Source organism: Lepus europaeus, chromosome X (genome assembly GCF_033115175.1).
Source record: "Lepus europaeus isolate LE1 chromosome X, mLepTim1.pri, whole genome shotgun sequence".
In the NCBI taxonomy this organism is placed as follows: Eukaryota; Metazoa; Chordata; class Mammalia; order Lagomorpha; family Leporidae; genus Lepus; species Lepus europaeus.
Window position 1 is genome coordinate 93941876 of NC_084850.1, and position 15192 is coordinate 93957067.

At 50.6% G+C, this 15192-nt stretch overlaps 1 pseudogene; it reads left to right on the forward strand.

Annotated features, from left to right (window-relative positions):
- The first annotated feature begins 14326 nt into the window (after positions 1-14326).
- The window catches only part of LOC133752768 (phospholipid-transporting ATPase ID-like), a 35821-nt pseudogene continuing 34955 nt past the window's right edge, over positions 14327-15192 (forward strand).

The window sequence follows — 15192 nt, forward strand, 5'->3', positions numbered from 1 at the left end:
GTGCTGTGGTACAACAGGTTAAAGCCCTGGCCTAAAGTGCCAGAATCCCATATGGGCACTGGTTCTAGACCTGGCTACTCCTCTTCCAATCCAGCTCTCTGCTATGGCCTGGGAAAACAGTACAAAACAAACCAAGGCCTTGGGCCCCTGCACCCATGTGGGAGACCTAGAAGAAGCTTCTGGCTCCTGGCTTCGGATCAGCGCAGCCCTGGCCACGCGGCCATCTGGGGAGTGGTCTTCCAGCATATGGAAGACCTCTCTCTCTGAAACTCTTTTAAATAAATAAAATAAATCTTTTTAAAAAAGAAAATCAATTAATGCAATTCACAAACATGCTAAAGAAGAAAATGACATGATCCTATCAGTAGATGCAGAAAAAATATTTGACAAAATCCAACACCCTTTCATGATAAAATCCTCTCAGTAGATCAGGAATAGAAAGGAACTTCTTTACCTTGATAAAGAATTATGTATCAAAAAAAAAACCCTATAGCTACCACCCTATAACCTATAACATATCATTCAATGGTGAGCAATTAAAAGCTTATCCACTAAGACCTAGAATAATGCAAGGATGTCCCCTTTCAGCACTCCTTTTCAAAAATGTAATAAAAGTGCTAATTAATGTAGTACAACAAGAAAAGGAATAAAAGTATACAAATTAAGGAGGAGAAATTAAAGTGTTCATACATGACATGAATGTGTATGTAGAAAATACAGAAGAACTGATAAAAGCAATTATATCAGGGTTGTAAGAAACAAGGTTAAATATACAAAATCAACCACTTTCCTGTATATAGCAATAAGCAAATAGAATTTGAAATTAAAAGTAGAATATTATTTACATTAGCATCACCTAAAATGAAATGCTCAAAATATGTACAGATTTGTATGAGAAACACCATAAAACTGATGAAACAAATAAAAGAATTAATGCAGAGGTATTACATATTCATGGATGGAAAGACTCGATATTGTCAAGAAGTCATTATTCCCAACTTGATCTGTGAATTCAGTGCAATCCCAGTTTTAAAAATGGAACTGACTTAGTGAATATTGATAAACTGATTCTAAAGTTTGTATAGAGAGGCGGAAGACCCAGCATGCTGAGCACAGTATTGAGGAAGAAGAACAAAGTTGGAGGACTGTTGCTACTCAACTTATTATAAGGCTACAGACATCAAGACGGGGTGGTATTCCATTGATCAAATGAACAGACTAGAGTACACAGAAGTAGACTCCATAAATACAGCCCACTGATCTCTGACAAAGAAGCAAAGGCAACACAATGAAGCAAAGATAGTCTTTTCAACAAATGGTGCTGGAACAACTGGACATCCACACATGAAAAATTAAAATGGAAAGTGGTTGTTCAGCCTAGTGGTCAAGGCACTCATAACACACATCAGAGTACCTTTATTCAATCCCTGGCTCTGGCTCCTGACTCCAGCTTCCTGCAAATGTAGACCCTGCAAGGCAGCAGGGATGACTGAAGGAACTGGGCTCCTGGGGCTCCTGGGGCTGTAGTGGGTAAAGCTGCTGTCTGCAGTGCCAGCATCCCATATGGGCTCTCTGCTATGGCCTGGGAGAGCAGAAGAAGATGGCCCAAGTCCTTGGGCCCCTGTACCCGCATGGGAGACCTGGAAGAAGCCCTTGGCTTCAGATCAGCACAGCTCAGGCTGTTGCAGCCAACCAGGGCATGAATCAGTGGATGGAAGACCTCTCTCTCTCTCTCTCTCCCTCTCTCCCTCTCTCCCTCTCTCCCTCTCTCCCTCTCTCCCTCTCTCCCTCTCTCCCTCTCTCCCTCTCTCCCTCTCTCCCTCTCTCCCTCTCTCTCTCTCTCTCTCTCTCTCTCTCTCTCCTTCTGCCTCTGATTTTCTCTCTCCCTTTTTAAGATTTATTTATTTATTTGAAAGTCAGAGTTATGCAGAGAGAGGAGAGAGAGAGAGAGGTCTTCCATCTGATGCTTCACTCCCCAATTGGCCACAGTGGCCGGAGCTGCGCCGATCTGAAGCCAGGAGCTGGAGCTTCTTCCAGGTCTCCCACATAGGTGCAGGGGCCCAGTGAGTTTGACCATTTTGCACTGCTTTCCCAGGCCATAGCAGAGAGCTGGATCGGAAGTAGAGCAGCCAGATCTCAAACCAGCACCCATATGGGATGCCAGTGCTTCAGGCCAGGGTGTTAACCTGCTGCACCACAGCACCAGCCCCTCTAACTCTGACTTTCAAGTAAATAAATAAAAGAAACTGGGCTACCACCAACCTTGCTGGGAGATCTGGACTGCATCCCTGGCTCCCTGCTCTGGCCCCAGCCCAGCCAGGCCATTGCAAGGATTAGGAAAGTGAACCAGTGCATTTGGGCGCTCACTCTCCGTCTCATGTTGTTTTTCACTCTCCCTCCCTTCTCTTATCGCTGTTTCTCAAATAATTTTCAAAATGTTTGAATCATATATTTTATGGTAGTGAACTATATCTCAATAAAGCTGTTTTTTAAAATGAGGAAATGAATCTCATCACAGAACTTGACCCCTCCCCAAAAATTACCTCAAAATGGGTCACAGGTAAAAAGCAAATTATCTTGGATTCGGCAGTGAGTTTTAACTACATCACCAAGGACTGGCCCATGAAAGAAAGAATTGATCAGACCAGTGCTGTGGCATAGTAGGGTAAGCCTCCTCCTGTGGTGCCAGCATCCCATTTGGGCACCAGTTCATGTCCCAGATGCTCCTCTTCCAATTCATCTCTCTGCTATGGCCTGAGAAAGCAGCAGAGGATGACACAAGTCCTTGGGCCCCTGTACCCATGTGGGAGACTCAGCAGAAGCTCCTGGCTCCTGGCTTTGGATTGGCCCAACTCCGGCCATTGTGGCCATTTGGGGAGTGAACCAGCAAATGGAAGACCTCTCACTCTGCCTCTCCTCCTCTCCCTGTAACTCTGCCTCCAAAATAAATGAATAAAATCTTTTTAGAAAAGAATTGATAAACTAGGCTTCATTAAAATGAATTTTTCTGCTGTGCAAGTGCACCATCAAGGAAATGAAAAGATCAACCATTTACTGGAATAAAAGACTGACAGAAGATATATCTGAAACATACACAAAGAAAATAACCAACCTGATTTTGAAATGAGCTAGAGACCACAACCTCACCAAAGAAGATATTGAGATGGTAGTAACCATAATGAGATGCTGCATGATATGCATGGTCAGGAGAAAGCACGTTAAAGCAACAGTGGTCAAAATCCAGGGCACTGACAGTGAATGCTGTGGAGGATAAGGAGAAACAGGAGCTGTCTCGTGGCTGGTGGATATGTGAAATGGCTCAGCCACGTTGGAAGACAGTTTGACCTTGTCTTACATAACCAAGCACAAATGCCACAAAATCCAGCTCTCTAAAGATGTGGTCAGGAGAATTAAATATAAGCAACAGATCAAGACAAAATATTCGCCAGTCACATACCTGATAGGATGTGTCTAGATGATATAGAAATGCTCAAACCCAAGAGAGATGGGACAAATAATCACCAAAGAAGATATATAAATGGAAAATTAAATCATAAAAGAGGATCACTAGTTATTAGGGAAATGTAAATGTGACCCCTTTGGCCTAGCAGTTAAGACTCAAGACCCCACATTCCATGCTGGAGTACCTGAGTGCATTTCCTGACTCCAGCTTCCTACCAATGAAGTCTCTGGGAAATGACAGGTGACAGCTCAAGTAGTTGAATCCCTGCCACCCATATGGAAAACCTGGGTTGAATTCTTGGCTCCTGACTTGAGTCTTGGTTCAGTCCTCTCTCACTCACTCGCTTTCTCTCAAAATACTTTAAATAACAAGTAAATATAAAACCACAAGGAGACATCACTATACAGCTTTTAGAATGGCTTAAATTTTTATAAAAAATCTAGTGATAAAGTCAGCAAAGCTGGCCTAGCAGGAAACATCCCTCTACCATAAATCAGCAAATAAGTTCATCCGAATGAACTGGATACCCAGACAGAAGATAATGAAATTGGACCTGTACCTCAGACTGTATGCAAGAACTAACTCAAAATTGATGGAAGGGCTGGTGCTCTGTGTGTGTGTGTGCACGCGTGCACGCATGCGTGCAATTTTTTAAAAAAGATTTATTTATTTATTTATTTGAAGGGTAGAGTTACAGAGAGAGGGAGAGGGGGGTCTTCCATCCACAGATTCACTCCCCCAAATAGCTGCAATGGCCAGAGCTAGGCTGATTTGAAGCCAGGAGCTTCTTCCAGGTCTCCCATGTGGGTGCCTAGGGACCCAGGTCCTTGGGCCCCTGCCCCCATTTGGGAAGACCCAAAGGCAGCTCCTAGTTCCTGGCTTCAGATCAGTGCAGCTCCAGCAGTTGTAGCCAATCGGGGAGCGAACCAGTGGATGAAAGACCTCGCTCTTTCTTTCTCTCCTTCTCTCTCTGTGTAACTCTGACTTTCAAATAAATAATAAATCTTTTTTAAAATAAATAAATTTTAAAAGATAGCATCAGGACAGCTATAATAATTTAAATTTTTTTCAAACAAGTGTTTCCAACAGTGTGGAGAAACTGTGAACCTTACACATTGCTGGTGGTATTCTAAAATGAGGCCATCACTGTGAAAATGTTTGGCAGTTCCTCAAAAGGTTACACATGAAAAAGCAAAGTCACACACACGGTCACAATATATACAAGCCAGCAATTCCACTGCTGGGCATAGACCAAAACAAACTGAAAACATGTATCAGTAGAAGATGGCCCAAGAAATGAATAAATCTTAAAAAAAAAAGACAACAAATGGGCAGGCATTGGGTACAGTGGTGAAGGTGACAGTTGGAACACCCCTGTCCCATATCAGAGTGCATGGGTTCAAGCCCCAGCTCCTCTGCTTCCAGTTCCACCTTCTTTGTAACTTGTGTCCTTGGGAGACTGCAGATGATGGCTTAAATACTTGGCTCCCTGCCACTAACACGAGAGACCCAGATGGAATTCTGGGCTCCTGGCTTCTACCTGGCCCAGCCCTGGCTGTTATGGGAACTTGTGGAATAAAAAAATAAATGTAAAAAAATATTGATCCCTTACCCTCCCCCCATCTCTTCTTTTTCTTTCTCTGACTCAGCCTTTCAAATAAAAATTAAAAAAAAAAAATAGGAGCCGGCTCTGTGGCATAGCAGATAAAGCCGCTGCTTGCAGTGCCACATGGGCCCTGGTTCATGTCCCGGCTGCTCCACCCCCTACTATGGCTTGAGAAAGCAGTAGAAGATGTCCCAAGTGCTTGGGTCCCTGCAAAGATTTTTTTTAAAAAATTAAACAAGAGGTCCGCTGCTGTGGTGTAGTGGGTAAAGCCACCACCTGGACCACCACCATCCCATTTGGATGCTGGTTCAAGTCCTGGCTGCTCCTCTTCTAATCCAGCTGTCTGCTATGGCCTGGGAAAGCAGTGGAAAATGGCCCAAGTCCTTGGGCCCCTGCACTCACGTGGGAGACTCAGCAGAAGCTCCTGGCTCCTGGCTCAGATTGGCCCAGCTCCAGTCATTGTATCCATTTGGGGAGTGAACCAGCAGATGGAAGACCTCTCTCTCTCTCCCTCTGCCTCTCCCTCTCTCTAACTCCAACTTTTGAGTACATAAATCTTTTTTGGAAAAACGGGCCAAGAGTGATGTCTGTGGTGACAAACATTCTTTTCCTTGATTATATCAATGTCAATAGGCTGATTGTGATAGTTTCCTGTAGATTTGCAAGATTTGACTATTGGAGAATGGGTAAAGAAGTATATGGGATCCTTCCATATTATTTCTTTATTTCAAGATTGATTGATTTGGCCAGGGCCGCGGCTTACTTGGTTAATCCTCTGCCTGCAGCGCCTGCACACCAGGTTCTAGTCCCAGTGGGGGAGCTGGACTCTGTCCCGGTTGCGCCTCTTCCAGTCCAGCTCTCTGCAGTGGCCTGGGAGTGCAGTGGAGGATGGCCCAAGTGCTTGGGCCCTGCACCTGTGTGGGAGACCAGGAGAAAGCACCTGGCTCCTGGCTTCAGATCGGTGCAGCATGCCGACTGCAGCGCGTCAGCTGTAGCGGCCATTTGGGGGGTGAACCAACAGAAAGGAAGACCTTTCTGTCTCTCTTACTGTCTAGCTCCACCTGTCAAAAAAAAAAAAAAGGTTGATTGATTTGAAAGGCAGTGATAAGGGTTCCCATCTGCTGGTTCACTCCCCAAATGCCTGCAACAGCTAGGGCTGGGCCGGGCTTAAGCCAGGAGCCAGGAACTCCATTCGGGTTTCCCACATGTGTGGCAGGGACCCAAGGACTTGAACCAACCCCTGCTGCCTCCCAAGGTGCATGGCAGCATTAAGCTGGAATCAGGAACAGAAGCAGGACTGGAAGCAGGCCCTCCAGTGCAGGATACAGACAGGCCAAGCAGCAACTTAACCACTGCATGGATGCCAAACCCCGCAGACTGCTTTTGACTCTGTTACTACGGCCATGAGAGACACTTGATGACGCGAGTGCTCCCCATCACGCATGTAGCACCCTTTATTTTCCTTCCCCTGTTGTTCGACCATTTGATTGCTTCTCCCCATGAACACAAAAAATATACAGCTGAAGCTTTGATTATTTCGAGATAAATGTCTAGAAGAGAAATTACTTCATTAAAAGGCATTACATGGGGCCAGCGCTGTGGCATAGTGAGTAAAGCCACCACCTGCAGTGCCAGCATCCCATGTAGGTGCTGGTTCAAGTCCTGGCTACTCCACTTCCCATCCAGCTCTCTGCTATGGCCTGGGAAAGTAGTAGAAGATGGCCCAAGTTCTTGGGACCCTGCACCCACATGGGAGACCTGGAAGAAGCTCCTGGATCCTGGCTTCAAGTCAGCACACTGTGGGGTGAACCAGTGGATGGAGGACTTCTCTCTCTCTCTCTCTACCTCTCTCCCTCTCTCCCTCTCTATAACTCTACCTTCAAATAAATAAATAAATCTTTTTTTAAAAGAAAAAGTAAAAAAGGCATTTTGTGTGTGTGTATGTGTCTCTGTGTGTGTTTTTATATGAGAGAGAGAGAGAGAGAGAGAGAGAGAGAGAGAGAGAGAGAGAGAGAGATTTGAGAAAGACTGACAGAGAGAGGATCTTCCAGCAGCCAGTCCACACCCTAAATCCCTATAACAGCTGGGACAGGGCCATATGGGCAGGAGCCCAAGTACTTGAGCCATCACTGCTGCCTGCCAAGATCTGCATTGCCAGGAAGCTGGAACCCAAACCCAGGCAGCCCCACATGGGACACAGGCATCCTAACCAACAGGCCAGGGTCCACTTCAGGAATGCACATTTTAATAATACTGTATGTTTCAGAAACTCCATCTCCCCCTGATGGCCTGAAAGCACACACCCTCCCAGGTCACCTCTCTGCCCCTGTCACCAGTTTCACTTGCCATTTTTAAGGGGATCTTGGCCAGGTGGCCATGCACCTGCCCATCCTGCTCCTCCTCCTGGTGAGGTTTGTCTGAGCTTAGCGCCACTTCCCTGGGATGTGGCCGCCTCTCCCATCTTGGGCCTCGGTCTTTGCTGTCTAATCAGACCTCCCATTTGCCTCCCATTTTGGTGCCAGTTTTTCCAAAGCACAAATCCCTGTCCCTGTGGCGCTTCAATCCCTGTGCAGGACAAAGGCCGGGACACACGAATGCCCTGAGGTTCCCCGATCCCACCCCTAGCTCCCCGCGTGCCTCCTCTCCTGAACCCCTCTCAGCACATGCTTCTGACTTTGCTGGCACCCCAGCCCCTAGCCGGTACCCCCTCAATCCTGAGATCACACAGGGAACATCCCCACCCCCTTATTGTGAGTAGAACTGGCATGGGTCTGTCCCCATGACAGATAAGCCTGCTGCTGGAGTCACAGGTTCTCAGTCCTGGGACTGTCTGCGTGTCCCTGTGCTGTGTGACCCTGGGCAGGTTGCCTCCCCTGTCTGGGCCTTCATTCCCATCTGTGAAATGGGATGAGAACTGCCTTGGCGCAGGGGGAGGGGAGCTCAGCTCTCAGAGGCAGGTTCTGTCCCTGAGCCCTAGTGCCCCGTGAGTGTGGTAGACAGGCCGTGTCGCTAGGACATAAGCTGAGCTTTGTCTGGGACTTTACTCCCTACAGAGAGGAGGGGGCTGGATGGGGTACACCATGGCCCCCCACAGACCCTGCCCTGGACATTGTTTGCCTGCATCTGGGTGGGCTTAGTCTCCTGGGGGGGGCTGTCTCCACAGGTGACCCTGCCTGAGGATTCTTAGCTGAGGGTCTGGGGACCCAAGGGTCACCAGGAAGGCAGCCTTAGAGTATCAGCTGGAGCGCAGGCAGTGGTCCCTGGGTAATGAAGGTGAGGGCAGGGAGGCAACCCAGAGGGGACAGAGGAGGGGGGTGTCCATCCAGTACCTGCAGGGACAGAGGTCCCCACCTGCTGCAGACTCCTGCCCCCATGCCCAGAGGACTAGGGGGAGGCTGGTGAGATGCCAGCCTTGGTACGGAATATTAGGGGAGCCCCAAAACTCAGGAACCAAGGTAAAACTTCAGTGTGATGTTAATCATAAAATTAACACAGACAAGCTTGTGATGGACAGAATATCACACTTTAAGCCAGGGTCTTGCCAGCACCTCCTCTGGGGTGGGTCCTTCTCCCACTCAGCCTCAGGGGCCTTCACACCCCGACACCCCCAGTCCAACTCCCTGCCCTTTCTTTACCTGTGCCATGGGATCCGCAGGTTGAACTGGCTGCTTCCTACAGGGCCTCCAGGGCCCAGGGCCTTGCTCCGGGGTGCTGCTGTTGGGATCCACAGGTCCTGGGCACCCACACCCAGGCCCAGCAGCAGCAGGGCCCAGGGCAGCCTGGGGCCAGGCCCAGGCCCCACCTGGCCACTCCAGGGCCTCATCCACCCTCAGGGTCAAAGGTGCCTCCTTCCGGACTTGAGATAGGAGATGTCTGTAAGGAGCTGTCCCTGGTTCCCTCGCTGGCCACAGCTGCCCCTGTGCGCACCAGTCCATGTGGCCTTGGCTTTCCCCTGGACTAGCTCTGGTCCCAGCCCCCAGCGCAGCTCCCTCTAGGATCCCTGGCCATTACTCCTGGGGCTGTCTCACAGAGAAACATCTGCCAACTGCTCTGCTGTGGTCAGGATCCTGGGCTCAACCGCCTCCCAGCCCAGCCAAGGGCTTGGCACATGTGACCCACCCTTGTCCCCTGTTCAGATCCCCAACGGCACCCTGGGTTTTGGAGCATAACCTGGGGCCTGCAGGGGCCCTGGAGAGTGGGCTCAGCTGTAGAACAGAAGCCCCTGGGCTGGAGTTCAGGGCAGGTGGCAGGGGAGGAAATGAGTTTCACAAGACATGGCCGCTGTTGCAGTTCAGACTCATGATCTAAAGATAAGAACGGTGTTCAATGCACCAGGCACAGCACATCACAAACCCCTCCCTCCCTCCCTCCTTCTCTCTCTCTCTCTCACACACACACATACACACACACGCATTCTATTCAATTCTGCCTGCCCTTCCCCAGCAGTATTAAAGTAGGAGCCAAACTCAAGTAACATGCATTTACAGTATACAGTGCCATGTTCTGATACATGCAGACATTGTGGAGTGATTAAATCAAAGGAAGTCACATATCCATCACATCCCAGAAACCTTTGGCCTCATTGACGTCTCCATGCTGCGCAGTAGCTCTTGCAAACTCATCATCATGGATTTCATCCAGGGGCCAGTAGGGGAGTCACCACTGGGAGCACAGGCCAGGCCCCTTCACCCTCTTCCTAGGCTGTGAGCCCCTGGGCCCTGGGCCCCTGTACTTTGGTATCGGGTGGGTGGCAGGCAGTGAGGAGGGGGCCAGGAGTGACCCCACAGGCCATGTGGAAATCTCCAAGCTCCCTTTCTTCCCCTGGAGGTGAGGTTGGAAATGCTGCCAGTTCTGCTCACCCCCCAGGACCATGGTTGGTGGTGCAAGACAATGGATGTAAAGGTGGGCTTATCAGCAAGTTTTCCTAAGTTTCTTTCTCAATTGTGATCAAACATAGGTAGCAAAATTTCCATCCTGACCAGTTTTTTTTAAGATTTATTTTTTATTTATAATTCAGAGTTACACAGAGAAGGAGAGGCAGAGAGAGAGAGACGTCTTCCATCTGCTGGTTTATACCCCAAATGACCCTGATGGCTGGAACTGGGCCAATCCAAAGCCAAGAGCCTGGAGCTTCTTCCAGCTCTCCCACATGGATGCAGGGGCCCAAGGACCCGGGCAATCTTCTACTGCTTTCCCAGGCCACAGCAGAGACCTGAATCAGAAGTGGAGCAGCCAGGACTCGAACCAATGCCCATATGCGATGCCAGCACTGAAGGTGGTGGATTTACCCACTACACCACAGCCCTGGCCCCCACCGACTATTTTTTTTAATATTTATTTATTTGAGTGGCAGAGTTGGAGATGGAGGGGAGGGGAGGGGAGGGGAGGGGAGGGGAACTAAGGTCTTTTATCTGCTGGTTCACTCTGCCAATGGCTGCAATGGCCAGAACTGAGCTGATCCAAAGCCAGGAGCTTCTCCCAGGTCTCCCACGCGGGTGCAGGGTCCCAACACTTGGGCCATCTTCTACTGCTTTCCCAGGCCATAGCAGAGAGCTGGATGGTAAGTGGAGCAGCTGAGACTTGAACTGGCACCCATATGGGATGCCAGAGCTTCAGGTGGAGGCTTAGCCCACTGCACCGCAGCACCAGCCCCATTCTGACCATTTTTTAAGCCTGCACTTCAATGGCACTAAGTCCCCCAACATCGCTGATCAGCCACCACCCCCACCGACCTCCAGAACTTTTCCTCCTGTGAAACTGAAACTCTGGACCCACTCAACACCAGCTCCCTGTTCCCCTGGCCACCGGTCCCCTTTCTGTCACCTTTATGAAGCTGGTGGCTCAAGCCCCTCGTACAAATGGAAGCATGCACGGTTTGTCCATTGAAAGTGCTGCGTGTATATCACAGACGGGAGCCACCCTTGATGATTTTAACCAGCTGGTATGTGGCTGGTATAGCTTAGGAGAAACCATTAGTCACCAGCAAATGAATGGATCTCCAGTGACACCTCAAGTGCCACTCTGCACATTTGCATTGCAGCTTGGAGAAGGTTGTGAAGTCAGCTCAGGCTGGTTGTAACCAGAAAAGTAGGTCCCTGGTAGCAAGGGATGCTTCGCGGGATGTGGCTCCAGTTGTCTAAATACATAGAGGGGCTGGGATGTGGGTTTATTACTGGCTGTTGGGTTGTGTGTGGGTTGGTTGGCTCTTGATTTTGACAGGGCACTCCTCTCCTTTCGGCTGGTTCATTCCCTGCATGCCCACAACAGCTGGGGCTGGGCCAGGGCCAAAGCAGGGAAGCAGGAAACTTAATCCAGGTCTCCCAAATGGGTGGAAGGCACCCAATTTTCTTTTTTTTTTTAATACATAAGATTTATTTACTTGACTTGAAAGTCACAGTTACACAGAGAGAGGAGGAGATGTAGAGAGAGAGGGAGGGAGAAAGAGAGAAGTCTTTCATCCACTGGTTCACTCCCCAGATGGCCACAATGGCCAGAGCTATGCCAATCTGAAGCCAGGAGCCAAGAGCTTCTTCCAGGTCTCCCAAGCGGGTGCAGGGGCCCAAGGACTTGGGCCATCTTCTACTGCTTTCCCAGGCCATAGCAGCAAGCTGGATTGGAAGTGGAGCAGCCAGGTCTCAAACCGGTGCCCATATGGGATGCCGGTACCACAGGCATCAGCTTTACCACAGCACAGCCCCCCCCCCCCCAATTTTCTTTTTAAAAATTTTATTTATTTGAAAAGCAGAGTAACAGAGAGAAAAAGAAAGTGAGATTTTTCCACCTGCTGCTTCACTTCCCAAATGGCTGCAACAGCCAGGACTGGGCTAGGTCAAATCCAGGAACTAGGAACTCCATCTGGACAGGTCTTCAACAGGGTGGCAGGGGCCCAAACACTTGGGCCATCTTCTGCTGCTTTTCCAGGCACATTAGCAGGGAGTTGGATAAGAAGTGGAGCAGCCAGTTCTCGATCCAGGGCTCACATGAGATGTCAGTGTCACAGGTAGGTGGTAAACCCCTGTGCCATAACAATGACCCCAGCACCCAATGTCTTTAGCCATCTTCACTGGCAGGAAGCTGAAATTAGGAGCCAGACAGACCCAGGTGTTGAAGTCAGGTTTTCCAATGGGGGAGACAGGTGTCTGCCCCACTAAGCTAAACCCTTGCCTCCAAACTGGGAATATTCCAGAGGTAAATCTTTTGCAGAACACTGTCCTGGGACATGCTGGCTCAGTTACCCTTAAGAGTCCAAACTGGTTGTCAGATCCATTCTTGCATGAGCAAAAAGTTCATGGGGAAAATGCAATTAAAAGATAAGTTTGCGGTGCCAGTACTCCGGGTTCTAGTCTTGGTTGGGGTGCTGGTTCTATCCCAGTTGCTTCTCTTCCAGTCCAGCTCTCTGCTGTAGCCCGGGAAGGCAGGGGAGGATGGTCCAAGTGCTTGGGCCCTGCACCCGCGTGGGAGACCAGGAGGAAGCACCTGGCTCCTGGCTTCGGATCAGCGCAGCGCACCGGCTGTGGCAGCTATTTGTGGGGTGAACCAACAGAAGGCAGATTTCTCTCTCTCTCTCTCATTGTCTAACTCTACCACTCTGCTTGTCAAAAAAGAAAAAAAAAGATAAATTTATTTTGGCACACACACACACACACATCACTGAAGCCCAAGCAGTTTTTCCTGTGAAGCTTTTTTTCATGAATGTTGTGAGGCTCCCTTGGGTGAACGGGTTTCAGGGTGGTTTTGTTGTTGTTCTTTTTGGCACCAAAATAAACTTACCTTTGAATTTCACTTTCCAAGGACTTTCTGAAGTGCCCTTGTACTTTACCGTTGACTGATCCGGAGTACATCCTTGAGACCCCCACCACTTGTTCTGTCTGTCCCCATCCACTCAGGCCAATGCTGTCCAAGGGCTCATCCATCTCTTTGAAGCTCTCCCCAGTCCCCCCCCCCCCAGAATGAGTTCTGTGCATCGCACATGTCCCTAGTGGGGCAGGCCATCCCAGATATCCCCTGGCTCATGTCCAGCTGTGACCACTGGATTCTGTAACAGACAAACTCCCTGTTAACCACATGTGGGTCCTGAGGACCACAAAGAAAGTCAGAACCTGTGGGCTGATGGGACTGTGCTTGGATCCCTGTGTCCCACAAACCCTGACTGAGGGCCAGGCAGTGCATCCTGGAGGGTTTGCGGTCATCAGCGAGATGGGCTAGGTGCTGACTACTAACAGTGTGTGGGTGCCCTCAGAGACATCCTATAGGGTATGGAGAGAGCTTCCAGGAGGCTCGTGACCCAGCCCAGCTTCCCCACTGCAGTGCTGGCCCACGCCTGACTCTGACCTTAGCCTTGGGGCCTGGGGCAGGGTTACCCCCAGAGGTCTATGCTGAAGCTGCTCCCCACCCTTGCACCCCCATGTGGGTGTGATACCACTACCCACAGCACGGAAGCCATGATCCCTGCCTCCCCACACCTCTCAGGGCCAGGACAACTCCCAGTCTTGGGCAGAAGAAGGGGCCAGCCCTAAACAGCACTGCTGGCTGCTCTGAAGCCCCTGTGTTTGCCTGCCACGGCATCTCGGGCAGACATGACCACCACAAGCCACATCCTCCCTTGGTTGAAAACAGAACCGAGTCTGGCTGGGTCCTGGAGAGCCTCCAGGGCCAGATCGGTCCTCCCCAGGCTGGTGCAGCCACAGCTCTGGCAGCCCAGACCCCTCGCCCCCCTGGCGCAAGCTGTGCCAAGGGCTAGATCCAGACCCACAGAGGAATACAGGCCCTGAGCCTCTGCGCAGGGTCCCTGCCACCTCGCCAGAGCCTTCCAGGTCCCTCTGGCACTCCTCTCCTGGGGTAGAGGGGCACCCGCACCTTCTGCTCTGCTCCCCTGTCACAGCAGCCCCTGCCAATCTGCCCCACCTCACAGGCTCAAGCTTCCTGTTAATGCAGACTCCTGGGGGCAGGGGTGATGGCTCAAGTAGTTGGGGTTCTGTCGTCCATTTAGGAGACCTGGATTGAGCTCCGGGTGCTGTTTCAGGCATGAACCAGCAGGTGAGAGCTCTCTCCCTCTCTCACTCCATCTGCCTCTCAGATAAAGAAATCAATAATAACAGAGGTTGCAGAACTCAAAGGTAATTTACCTGGTACCGCAAAGCGCATGTTGTTGATCCAAACGTACCTCATTGCTTTTGGGGAACTGTGACCCCAGATGAGGGTTGCTTTCCCCCAGTGGAAAATTTCTGTTGGAAACCGAAGCTTCTGATGCCTACAGCATGGGGCCTCCTAACGTGAAAGGCCTGACTGGGGTCTGGTATCGCAGCGTCACAGAGATGGGGGAGCTGTGTCCACACTGCCCGAGAGGACGCGTGATTGACAGCGCTGGCTGGCCCGGCTTCACGCTCATGCAGTGAGGCCCTGGGGAGCGAGGGGCCTCCTTACTCAGCTGTGTGTGTGGAAGGGAGATGCTGGGGGTGGAGGGCCTCTGTGCTCCTTCAGTTCTGGCCAATTCTAGGATGACTTTCTCCAGGCAGAAGTCAAGGCTGAGGCCAGTGCCACAGCTCACTAGGCTAATACTCCACCTGCGGCACCGGCACACTGGGTTCTAGTCCCAGTCGGGGCGCCGGATTCTGTCCTGGTTGCCCCTCTTCCAGGCCAGCTCTCTGCTGTGGCCCGGGAAGGCAGTGGAGGATGGCCCAAGTGCTTGGGCCCTGCACCCCATGGGAGACCAGGATAAGCACCTGGCTCCTGCCTTCGGATCAGTGCAGTGCGCCGGCCACAGAGCGCCAGCCGCAGTGGCCATTGAACCAACGGCAAAAGGAAGACCTTTCTGTCTCTCTCACTGTCCACTCTGCCTGTCAAAAAAAGAAAAAAAAAGTCAAGGCTGACCCTCCCCGCCCCACACCCTGCAGTGCCTGACTGGGCCGGGGGTTGGGGGGGGGGACAGGATTCCAGGCGACCCACAGTGACCCAAGCAGCCTCATCCAACTTCCCCTGGGCCCTGCCAGGACCTCCCACCCCCGGGGAAGAAGAGACCATGACCCTCAGTGCCACCCTAATCCCTCAGACAGCAGTTGACTGTGGCTTAAACCTGGGTCTGGCCTGCAAAGAGCTAAAAGCACAAACCCCAGAGACGTCTGTG